The following is a 12653-nucleotide window of genomic DNA, read 5'->3' on the forward strand; positions in this document are numbered from 1 at the left end:
TCTTATATTGATGGTCCCGAGTTCTGGTCTCGCCCACAAGCGGAAATATCTCTACGTAGTTGAGACACTGCAACTGGTCACAGCGCCCATGATCTAAGGAAGGAAATCATCCAGGGTTTCTGCTCCTGATCACTGCCCAGCGACTCCTTCTGAAAATGTGCATGTGAGCATCAGACGGGGATGGGATCGAGTTCAACGGGGGCACCCCCTCCATAGCCAAACAGCAGGTCCAATTGTAATGTATGTACCTTTAAGGGGGGAACTACTTTCTACAGCTCATGTATACTGTAGTACCAGCAGTGACCACACCTGTATATAACGCTGAGTAGTAATCTGTTTCAGTTGCAGTTTGAACCACGTTGAGTAAACACCTGTTGTACCGTTCTCTGCAGTCCTTTTCTTATTATTACACGGACGTAACAGTGGCGACGAGCAAGTTCGAACCTACCTGCAACTCTGCATCACCTCCCAGGGATTCGCTCCTGGAGAACAGTGGAAGAAGGTCGAGTCCAGAAGCACGGGCGTCGATCACGGGCAACCGCCCAGTCATCCAGCGGAGATTTGAGCATCGCAGGGGAGGCTGTCGAGAGCCAGGCTTGGCTTTCCAGTCACGGTGGTCCAGCGAAATGGGCTGGCAACAGGTACTGCGCAGACCCTTCCCAGACAGCGATGGGCTAGAGCCCGACCGAGCGGCACAGGGCGCAGCCGGTGTTCAAGGGCCGAGCAACGTCAACGGGGGAGAGAGGCGCGCAGGAAAATGCGAGGCACTGCCATTGCCCCGAGGACCGCAGAGAGCGGCATTGGCAGCAGCGCAGGAGCAGCGCGCGAAACCCACAGGGCGTCGCCATTTGCCACGAGGACCGCCGAGAGCGGCGTTGGCAGCAACGCTGGAGACGCCATTTTAAGCCGCAGCGGGGAAGAAAGGAAAGCGCGGGAGACGCCATTTTAAGCCAGTCTAACCACACCCAAAAATGCCGAAGAGTGGCAGTATCACAGCGTTCGACAATGAAGTCGAAGAATGGACGACATATGTCGAACGCATAGAAGTATACTGCAAGGCGAATGAAGTGCCAGATGACAAGCGCTGGTATTGTTGAATTCAATGGGTGCAAAAACGCATAGCTTACTACGAAACCTAATAACCCCAGAGAAGCCAGTAGAAAAGGATTTTGAAAACATAGTGTCAATCCTACAGGACCACTTAAACCCCACACCGCTGCTGATAGCAGAAAGATTTAAGTTTCACAAAAGGAACCAGCATAAAGATGAAAGTAATGCTGAGTATTTAACGGAACTGCGCAAGCTATCGAAACACTGCCAGTTTGGAATCGGACTAGCAGATACTTTAAGGGACAAGTTTGTGTGTGGGCTTCAAAGTGAAGGAACCCAGAAACGGCTTCTATCAGAAAAGGATCTTACGCGGGACAAGGCTTTCAGCATTGCAGTATCACACGAAGCAGCAGCACGGGGCGCTGCAGAGATACAACGGAGATCGCAAGAATATGGCACAAATGAAATGTCATACGGAACAGTGAAGTGCTATCGCTGCAGCAGAACAACACACGACCATAATGATTGCTGGTTCAAGGACAAAGTGTGCAGACAGTGTGGAAAGGTAGGACACATAGCACGAGTCTGCAGGTCGGGAAAGAAAACCAGCAATAAGAAACCGACCAAAGGGAAGTACAAGAAGGTACATAAGATAACGGAGAATAGTTCAGACGAACAAAAGAGTGATAACGACTCCGAAAGCAGGGAACTGAGTTGTCTGAAACTACATAATGTGATCACAACGGAGGATCACCGAACCATTTGGGTCACTCTCAAGATAGCAGGAGTCCAGGTAAAGATGGAATTGGACACAGGATCAGCTCTAACAGTCATAAACCGACGGGACTACGAGCGGCTATTCTCACACATACCCTTGAGACACAAAAATTATTTTGAATTCGTACATGGGGCAAAAAGTCTACCCCAAAGGAAAAATAAGGGTGACCGTTATATATAACGGTAAGGAAACACCAAAACTAGACCTGTATGTATTGCAAGATGGAGGACCACCATTACTGGGATGTGAATGGATCCGGAAAATACAACTGGATTGGCATTCCATACAGGCACTGACTGTGGCTGACAAAGGACGACGACGTCACACCTGGGCGACTGTCAAAGATCCTAACTGACGCGAAAGAAGTGTTCCAGCAAGGACTCGGAACACTAAAAGGCATGACAGCAACGATTAAAATTGAAGAAAACGCAAGCCCAAAATTTTTTAAGGCCAGACCGGTACCTTATGCGATCCGCCCAGCCGTCGAAGCAGAGCTGGAGAGTCTGGAACGTTCAGCTGTACTGTCCAAGGTAGACACGAGCGAGTGGACTACACCCATCGTCCCTGTCATAGAGTTATACAGCACAGAAAGAGGCCCTTCGGCCCATCGTGTCTGCGCCGTCCATCAATCCCTGTCCAGTCTAATCCCATTTTCCAGCATTTGGCCCATAGCCTTGTATGCAATGGCATTTCAAGTGCTCATCCAAATGCTTCTTGAATGTTGTGAGGGTTCCTGCCTCTACCACCCTTTCAGGCAGTGAGTTCCAGATTCCAACCACCCTCTGGGTGAAAAAGTTCCTCCTCAAATCCCCTCTAAACCTCCTGCCCCTTACCTTGAATCTATGCCCCCTTGTTATTGACCCCCCTACTAAGGGGAAAAGTTCCTCTATCTACCCTATCTATGCCCCTCATCATTTTGTACACCTCAATCAGGTCCCCCCTCAGCCTTCTTTGCTCCAAGGAAAACAACCCCAGCCTGTTTAGTCTTTCTTCATAGCTGAGGCGCTCCATCCCAGGTAACATCCTGGTGAATCTTCTCTGCACCCTCTCCAAAGCAATCACATCCTTCCTATAGTGAGGCGACCAGAACTGCACACAGTACTCCAGCTGTGGCCTCACCAGCGTTTTGTACAGCTCCATCATAACCTCCCTGCTCTTATATTCTATGCCTCGGCTAATGAAGGCAAGTATCCCATATGCCTTTTTAACCACCTTATCTACCTGTTCTGCTGCCTTCAGGGATCTATGTACATGTACACCAAGGTCCCTCTGACCCTCTGTACTTCCTAGGGTCCTACCACTCATTGTGTATTCCCTTGCCTTATTTGTCCGTCCAAAATGCATCACCTCGCACTTTTCAGGGTTAAATTCCATTTGCCACTTTTCCGCCCATCTGACCAACCCGTTTATATCGTCCTGTAGCCTGAGGCTTTCCTCCTCGCAATTTACCACCCCACCAATTTTCGTGTCATCTGCGAACTTACTGATCATACCTTTTACATTCTCATCCAAATCATTTATGTAGATCACAAACAGCAAGGGACCCAGCACCGATCCCTGAGGTACCCCACTGGACACAGGCTTCCAGTCACAAAAGCAACCTTCGACCATCACCCTCTGCCTCCTGCCACTCAGCCAGTTTAGGATCCAACGCGCCAAGGCACCCTGGATCCCATGGGCTCTTACCTTCTTGACCAGTCTCCTATGCGGGACTTTGTCAAAAGCTTTACTGAAGTCCATGTAAACCACATCCACAGCATTTCCCTCATCCACACACCTAGTCACCCCCTCGAAAAATTCAATCAGATTGGTCAGACATGATTTACCCTTGACAAAGCCATGCTGACTATCCCCGATTAATCCTTGCCTCTCCAAGTGGAGACTAATTTTGTCCCTCAGAATTTTTTCCAATAATTTCCCAACCACAGATGTTAGGCTCACTGGCCTGTAATTCCCTGGTTTATCCCTGCTACCCTTCTTGAATAATGGTACTACGTTAGCTGTTCTCCAGTCCTCTGGTACATCCCCTGTGGCCAGAGAGGTTCTGAAAATTTGTGTCCGAGCCCCTGCAATCTCCTCCTTTGCCTCACACAACAGCCTGGGATACATCTCGTCCGGGCCTGGGGATTTATCCACTTTTTGGCCTGCTAAAACTGCTAGTACCTCCTCCCTCTCGATGCTAATATGTTCAAGTATGTCACAGTCCCCTTGCCCGATTTCTATGTCTACATCGTCTTTCTCCTGTGATGAAAAAGTCGTTGAGCAGCACGCCTGGGGAACCAAGGAAGGTTCGCATCTGTGGGGACTTTAAGGTAACAGTGAACCCGGTCCTTCACACCGTACAATATCCACTTCCGCGGATTGAAGATATTTTCGCCTCGCTATCTGGAGGGAAACGCTTCACTAAGATTAATCTGGCCCAGGCGTATCTGCAAATGGAGGTAGAAGAAGCATCAAAAAAATACCTCACAATCAACACCCATAAAGGTCTCTACCAATACAACTGGCTGGTATTCGGGGTAGCATCATCTCCGGCTATTTGGCAGAGGGCAATGGAACAAGTCCTGCAAGGGATCCCAGGGACCCAGTGTTATTTAGACGACATCCTGGTCACGGGCGAAAATGACAGTGATCACCTTGCCAACCTGGAGCAGGTGCTCACTAGATTGCAGGAATATGGGCTCCGAGCTAACCGCCCTAAATGTGAGTTTTTTAGAAAACAGATCTCGTATTGTGGCCACGTTATCGATAAAGAGGGGTTACATAAGTCCCCAGAGAAGATTGAGGCAGTAGTCAAGGTTCCAGCACCGGAAAATGTGTCACAACTGAGGTTGTTCCTCGGGCTGGTAAACTACTACCATAAGTTCTTGCCAAATTTGTCTACAATACTACACCCACTGAACACCCTACTGCAAACTGGGGTGCCATGGAAGTGGAGTGACGAATGTAGACGAGCTTTCCAGAAGAGCAAAACACTAATCACATCGAAAGAGGTATTGGCCCATTACAACCCAGCGTTACCAATTCGGTTGGCTTGTGATGCGTCACCTTACGGCATTGGAGCGGTGCTGTCGCACAAATTCTCGGACGGCTCAGAGAGGCCAATAGCCTTTGCGTCATGATCACTAACCTCAGCCGAGCCTAACTACGCCCAGATTGACAGGGAGGCACCCAGCCTAGTGTGGGGAGTGAAAAAGTTCAATCACTATCTGCACGGGCAGAAATTCACCTTGCTGACTGATCACCAGCCTCTTGTCTCCATTTTTAATCCGAAGAAGGGCGTTCCGGTGATGATTGCGCAACGACTACAAAGATGGTCACTTTTTCTAGGGGCGCACCACCATGAGATTGAATATAAGGGCACGAAACAGCATGGAAATGCTGATGGGCTATCACGCCTGCCACTGCCTACTGCGGAGGAAGCACCAGCAGTGGATCCTGTCGAAATATTCCATTCGACTATAGTTGAATACCTACCGGTAACTAACGCTTGTATCGAAAAGGAAACCCGAAATGACCCGACACTGTCTCAGGTATATGATTTGACGGTGAAGGGATGGCCAGCATATGGCGACTCACTGTTGCCAGCATTCTCGACAAGGAGAGAACAGCTGTCAGTGTGCCGGGGGACCTTGATGTGTGGATCCCAAGTGGTAATTCCACCCAAGTTAAGGGATAGAGTGCTCAATGAGCTTCATGAGGGTCATCTGGGAGGGGTAAAAATGAAAAGCCTAGCCAGGGCTTGTGTGGTGGCCGGGAATCGATAAACAAATCGAGGACCTGACCAAGAGCTGCTCAGGATGCCAGAAAGTCCAACACGCACCACCACAGGCCCCTCTACACCCATGGGAGTGGCCCTCATCTCCATGGCAACGGGTGCATATTGATTTTGCTGGTCCATTCATGGACTCAATGTTTTTAATAGCCATGGATGCGCACTCGAAATGGCCTGAGGTCATCAAAATGTCCTCCACCACCATGGAGAAAACTATTGCAGTCCTACGGACCATTTTTGCCAGGAATGGCTTGCCAGAGCAGATTTGCTCCGACAACGGACCACAGTTTGTGTCCGAAGAGTTCCGGAGGTTCTTGAAAAAGAATGGGGTAAGGCATTACACATCCGCCCCGTATCATCCAGCCACAAATGGATTGGCTGAGAGGTTCGTACAAACCTTTAAGAAGGCAATAAGGCTATGTACAATGACAACATTCCGCTGCAGCACAAGATGGACAATTTCCTGTTCGCCTACCGGAATGCGACACATGCAGTCACCAACCAGGCCCCAGCCATGATGTTCTTTAACCGAAGGTTAAGATCTCGCCTGGATTTGCTCAGACCAAACGTACGAAGAGATGTTGAGAGTAAGCAATTCCAGCACATCCATGAGAAGCCAACAAGGAGCTTCAATGTAGGGCAACCAGTCTTGGCCTGCGACTACCGAATAGAAAAATGGCAGCCAGGCACGATATGCACATGGCAGGGCCCACTAATGTACACAGTGGACGTTGGGGAGAGCATCGTGAGACGCCATGCTGACCAGATCCTAGAGTCACAGGAACAAGTCAACCCCATGCCTTGCCCATACATACCTGGTGATGAACCTGACGTACAGGTAGCACCTACCCCAGAAACAGTAGCATCGGAAGCTGATGAACCAACCGACGACAGGGGGCCAGAATCGCCTCTGCACCAAGAGCAAGACACTCGGGAAAGGCGCTATCCAGAAAGGATCAGGAAGCCTCCCAAAGACTGAATTTATAAATAGACTATTTTCAGCTAATGTTGCATGTTAAAAGTGTTAATTGTAATTAGTTTGATATTTAATTGTTAAATGAGTGTTATGGTACTGTTAATCTAAAAGGGGAGGAATTGCAATGTATGTACCTTTAAGGGGGGAACTACTTTCTACAGCTCCTGTATACTGTAGTACCGGCAGTGACCACACCTGTATATAACGCTGAGTAGTAATCTGTTGTTTCAGTTGCAGCTTGGACCACGTTGAGTAAACACCTGTTGTACCGTTCTCTGCAGTCCTTATTATTACACGGACGTAACACTTTATTGTGGCAAAACTTACCGAATACTTTATTTGGAGGGGGTGGAGAAAACATACCAAGAGTTGCTGGAGCTCAGCGGAGGCGTGGGTAGAGAGAGGTTTTCAGGAGACTTGAAGATAAGAGAACAATGTAGAGGAGGTGGGAGGGAGGCTGGAATCGAGGACCAGGGCCCAGTTTCTGTCGGGAGTCGAACAGAATATCTTCAGCCTGGCCAGTGTTGACCTGGAGTCAGTCCTGGTTTGTTGGGAGAGCAGTGGAACAACATAAGAATTATGAGGTCATGGGTGGTGATGGAGAGAGCGAGCTTGGTGTTAACATTGTACCAGTGGTTGCCAACCCCATGGACAGTGCAATAACTGCTCTGGGGTATCCCAGAAAGGAGGGAGAGAGAAAACGGGGAACTACAGACCAGTTGGCCTGACATCAGTAGTAGGGAAAATGCTAGAATCTATTATTAAGGACGTGGTAACAGGGCACTTAGAAAATAATAATAGGATTGGGCAGAGTCAACACGGATTTATGAAAGGGAAATCGTGTTTGACGAATCTGTTAGAATTTTTTGAGGTTGTAACTAGCAGAATAGATGAGGGAACCAGTGGATGTGTATTTGGATTTTCAGAGGGCATTCGATAAGGTGCCACACAAGAGGTTATTAAACAAAATTAGGGCTCATGGGATTGGGGGTAATATACTAGCATGGATTGAGGATTGGTTAATGGACAGAAAACAGAGAGTAGGAATAAACGGGCCATTTTTGGGTTGGCAGGCTGTAACTAGTGGGGTACCGCAAGGATCAGTGCTTGGGCCTCAGCTATTCACAATCTACATCAATGATTTGGATGATGGGACCGAGTGTAATATATCCAAGTTTGCTGATGATACAAAGCTGGGTGGGAATGTAGGTTGTGAGGAGGATGCAAGGAGGTTTCAAGGGGATATAGACAGGCTAAGTGAGTGGGCAAGAACATGGCGAATGGAATATAATGTGGAGAAATGTGAAGTTATCCACTTTGGTAGGCAAAATAGAAAAGCAGAGTATTTTTTAAATGGTGAGAGATTGGGAAATGTTGGTGTTCAGAGGACCTGGGTGTCCTTGTACACAAATCACTGAAAGTTAACATGCAGGTACAGCAAGCAATTAGGAAAGCAAATGGTATGTTGGCCTTTATTACAAAGGGATTGGAGTATAAGAGTAAAGACACCTTACTGCAATTATATAGGGCCCTGGTGAGACCACACCTGGAGTATTGTGGACAGTTTTGGTCTCCTTACCTAAGGAAGGATATACTTGCCATAGAGGGAGTGCAACAAAGGTTCACCAGACTGGTTCCTGGGATGGGGGATTGTCCTATGAGGGGAGATTGAGTAGACTAGGCCTATATTCTCTAGAGTTTAGAAGAATGAGAGGTGATCTCATTGAAACATACAAAATTCTTACAGGGCTTGACAGGGTAGATGCAGGGAGGATGTTTCCCCTGGCTGGGGAGTCTAGAACCAGGGGTCACAGTCTCAGAATAAGGGGTCGGCCATTTAGGACTGAGATGAGGAGAAATTTCTTCACTCAAAGGGTGGTGAATCTTTGGAATTCTCTACCCCAGAGGGCTGTGGAGGCTCAGTCGTTGAGTATATTCAAGACAAAGATCGACAGATTTTTGAATATTAAGGGATATGGGGATAGTGCAGGAAAGTGAAGATGAGGTCGAAGATCAGCCATGATCTTATTGAATGGCGGAGCAGGCTCGAGGGGCCGAATGGCCAACTCCTGCTCCTATTTCTTATGTTCTTTTGTAGTGTTCTTATATTGCTCCATTAATTGGTGTCTGGATATATATGGACTGTCAGTGCAGAGCATGTGTCAAATATAAATTGATGTAGTCTATATGGACTTCAGCAAGGCTTTTGATAAGGTCCCGCATGGCAGGCTGGTCACGAAAGTAAAAGCCCATGGGATCCAAGGCAAAGTGGCAAGTTTGATCTAAAATTGGCTCAGAGGCAGGAAACAAAGGGTAATGGTCGAAGGGTGTTTTTGTGACTGGAAGGCTGTTCCCAGTGGGGTTCCGCAGGGCTCAGTACTGGGTCCTTTACTTTTTGTGGTATATATCAATGATTTGGACTTGAATGCAGGACGTATGATTAAGAAGTTTGCAGATGATACAAAAATTGGCCGTGTGGTTGATAATGAAGAAGAAAGCTGCAGACTGCAGGAAGATATCAATGGACTAGTCAGGTGGGCAGAACAGTGGCAAATGGAATTCAATCTGGAGAAGTGTCAGGTAATGCATTTGGGGAGGGCTAACAGGGCAAGGGAATAGACTATAAATGGTAGGACACTGAGTAGTGTAGAGGAACAAAGGGACCTTGGAGTGCATGTCCACAGATCCCTGAAGGCAGCAGGACAGGTAGATAAGGTGGTTAAGAAGGTATACGGGATACTTGCCTTTATTAGCTGAGGCATAGAATATAAGAGCAGGGGGGTTATGCTTGAACTGTATAAAACACTAGTTAGGTCACAGCTAGAATACTGCGTGCAGTTCTGGTCATCACATTACAGGAAAGATGTGATTGCACTAGAGAGGGTACAGAGGAGATTTACAAGGATGTTGCCTGGGCTGGGGAATTTTAGCTATGAGGAAAGATTGGATAGGCTGGGGTTGTTTTCTTTGGAACAGAGGAGGCTGAGGGGAGATTTAATTGAGGTGTATAAAATTATGAGGGGCCTAGATAGGTCCTTCCTATCCACTCTATTTCCTTTAGCAGAGGGGTCAATAACCAAGGGGCACAGATTTAAAGTAATTGGTCGGAGGTTTAGAGGGGATTTGAGGGAAATTTCTTCACCCAGAGGGTGGTGGGGGTCTGGAACTCACTGCCTGAAAGGGTGGTAGAGGCAGGAACCCTAATCACATTTAAAAAGTACTTGAATATGCACTTGAAGTGCCGTAACCTACAGATCAAGTGCTGGAAAGTGGGATTAGGGTGGATAGCTCTTTGTCGGCCGGCGCGGACACGATGGGCCGAATGGCCTCCTTCTGTGCTGTAACTTTCTATGATTCTCCAGGCAGTGAAGCCACAGTGCATGGACCAGCTGGTGGGACACCACTGCAAGGGAACTGGAGATGGGAGGAAGCTAGGAGTCTGCATCTAGTCCACTGTTAATTCAAAGTCCCTTCGTTTTGTCCAGTGAAACACACCGCGGAATAATAACTAACAAACACTCACCTAGAATCATGTGGAATGTACAGCACAGAAACAGGCCATTCGGCCCAACTGGTCCATGCTGTCGGTGTAGGGACCAGGTGCTAGGGTTTGGATGATCAGCCATGATCTTGTTGAATGGCGGAGCAGGCTCGAAGGGCCGAATGGCCTACTCCTGCTCCTAGTTTCTATGTTTCTATGCTGGGGTTTATGCTCCACACGAGCCTCCTCCCTCCTTACTTCATCTCATCCTATCACCATATCCTCTATTCCTGTCTCCCTCATGTACTTATCCAGCTTCCTCTTAAAAGCATCTGTGCCATTCGCCTCAAACAATCCTTGTGGTAGCGATTTCCACATTCTCACCACTCGCTGAGTGAGGAAGTTTCTCCTGAATTCCTTATTGGATTTATTGGTGATTCTCTTATATTTATGGCCTCTAGTTCTGGTCTTCCCCCACAAGTGGAAACATCTCTATCTTCCCTATCAAAGAGATTAAATAATTTTAAAGCCCTCTATTAGGTTACCCCTCAGCCTTCTCTTTTCTAAAGAACTAAGTCCCAGGCGGTTCAGTCTTTCCTGAGAGTTATAACCTCTCAGTTCTGGTATGACCATTGTAAATCTGTCAGTGCCTCTATGATCCTTTTTGTAATGGGGAGACCTGCACTAGGCCACTCTAAGTTTTGGCTGTGGGGCCAAGGTACTCAGTACAGACCGGGTGATTGCCATTACTTCTCCTGTGAAGAACCCCGCTCTCTCTCCGGCTCCAAGCCGCGCACACACGGCCCCCTTCGCGGCAGGTTAGAAAATGGTCCTGGGAGAATGCACAGAGCACGATCGACCGAAAGGGGGAACAAGCAAAACACGCTGGAGAGAAATACAAACCTGTATCTTTGTAGTTCTTCCTGTAAATGTAATTTATGTTTAATTGGCAAGTGAGGGTGTCACAGTCACGCCCGCGCCCACCTTCCCGCAGGGGTCACTGAGTCCTCAGCCCAGTCCCGGGGACCGGGGTCACTGAGTCCCGAGCCCAGTCCCGGGGTCACTGAGTCCCGAGCCCAGTCCCGGGGACCGGGGTCACTGAGTCCCGAGCCCAGTCCCGGGGTCACTGAGTCCCGAGCCCAGTCCCGGGGACCGGGGTCACTGAGTCCCGAGCCCAGTCCCGGGGTCACTGAGTCCCAAGCCCAGTCCCGGGGACCGGGGTCACTGAGTCCCGAGCCCAGTCCCGGGGACCGGGGTCACTGAGTCCCGAGCCCAGTCCCGGGGACAGGGGTCACTGAGTCCCGAGCCCAGTCCCGGGGTCACTGAGTCCCGAGCCCAGTCCCGGGGACCGGGGTCACTGAGTCCTCAGCCCAGACCCGGCGACAGGGGTCACTGAGTCCCGAGCCCAGTCCCGGGGTCACTGAGTCCCGAGCCCAGTCCCGGGGACCGGGGTCACTGAGTCCCGAGCCCAGTCCCGGGGTCACTGAGTCCCGAGCCCAGTCCCGGGGACCGGGGTCACTGAGTCCCGAGCCGGGGACCGGGGTCACTGAGTCCCGAGCCCAGTCCCGGGGACCGGGGTCACTGAGTCCCGAGCCCAGTCCCGGGGTCACTGAGTCCCGAGCCCAGTCCCGGGGACCGGGGTCACTGAGTCCCGAGCCGGGGACCGGGGTCACTGAGTCCCGAGCCCAGTCCCGGGGTCACTGAGTCCCGAGCCCAGTCCCGGGGACCGGGGTCACTGAGTCCCGAGCCCAGTCCCGGGGACAGGGGTCACTGAGTCCCGAGCCCAGTCCCGGGTCACTGAGTCCCGAGCCCAGTCCCGGGGACCGGGGTCACTGAGTCCTCAGCCCAGACCCGGCGACAGGGGTCACTGAGTCCCGAGCCCAGTCCCCGGGGTCACTGAGTCCCGAGCCCAGTCCCGGGGGACCGGGGTCACTGAGTCCCGAGCCCAGTCCCGGGGTCACTGAGTCCCGAGCCCAGTCCCGGGGACCGGGGTCACTGAGTCCCGAGCCGGGGACCGGGGTCACTGAGTCCCGAGCCCAGTCCCGGGGTCACTGAGTCCCGAGCCCAGTCCCGGGGACCGGGGTCACTGAGTCCCGAGCCCAGTCCCGGGACCGGGGTCACTGAGTCCCGAGCCCAGTCCCGGGGTCACTGAGTCCCGAGCCCAGTCCCGGGGACCGGGGTCACTGAGTCCCGAGCCGGGGACCGGGGTCACTGAGTCCCGAGCCCAGTCCCGGGGTCACTGAGTCCCGAGCCCAGTCCCGGGGACCGGGGTCACTGAGTCCCGAGCCCAGTCCCGGGGACCGACACTGGCGGCAGGAATTTGGACATTCTTTCTGCACTTTTGTTTTCACCGCGGAGTGGCAGTCGCGAGCAGGCCTTTTCAAGTAACTATTTCTGCAGCACTTTACAACCCAAACTCCCCAATTTATACAGCACCTTATCTCTAAAAGACAGCAATTTATCTACATATATTCCCCAATGTATCCATATATATATATATAGTCCCCGTTTTATTTAATTATCTATAGTGGGGCTAATTAGCTCTTTCAAAGAGCCGGCACAGATACAATGGGCAGAATGGCCTCCGCCTGCT

Source organism: Somniosus microcephalus, chromosome 11, assembly GCF_052327205.1.
Source record: "Somniosus microcephalus isolate GS21.2 chromosome 11, FLI_Smic_1.0, whole genome shotgun sequence".
Classification (NCBI taxonomy): domain Eukaryota; kingdom Metazoa; phylum Chordata; class Chondrichthyes; order Squaliformes; family Somniosidae; genus Somniosus; species Somniosus microcephalus.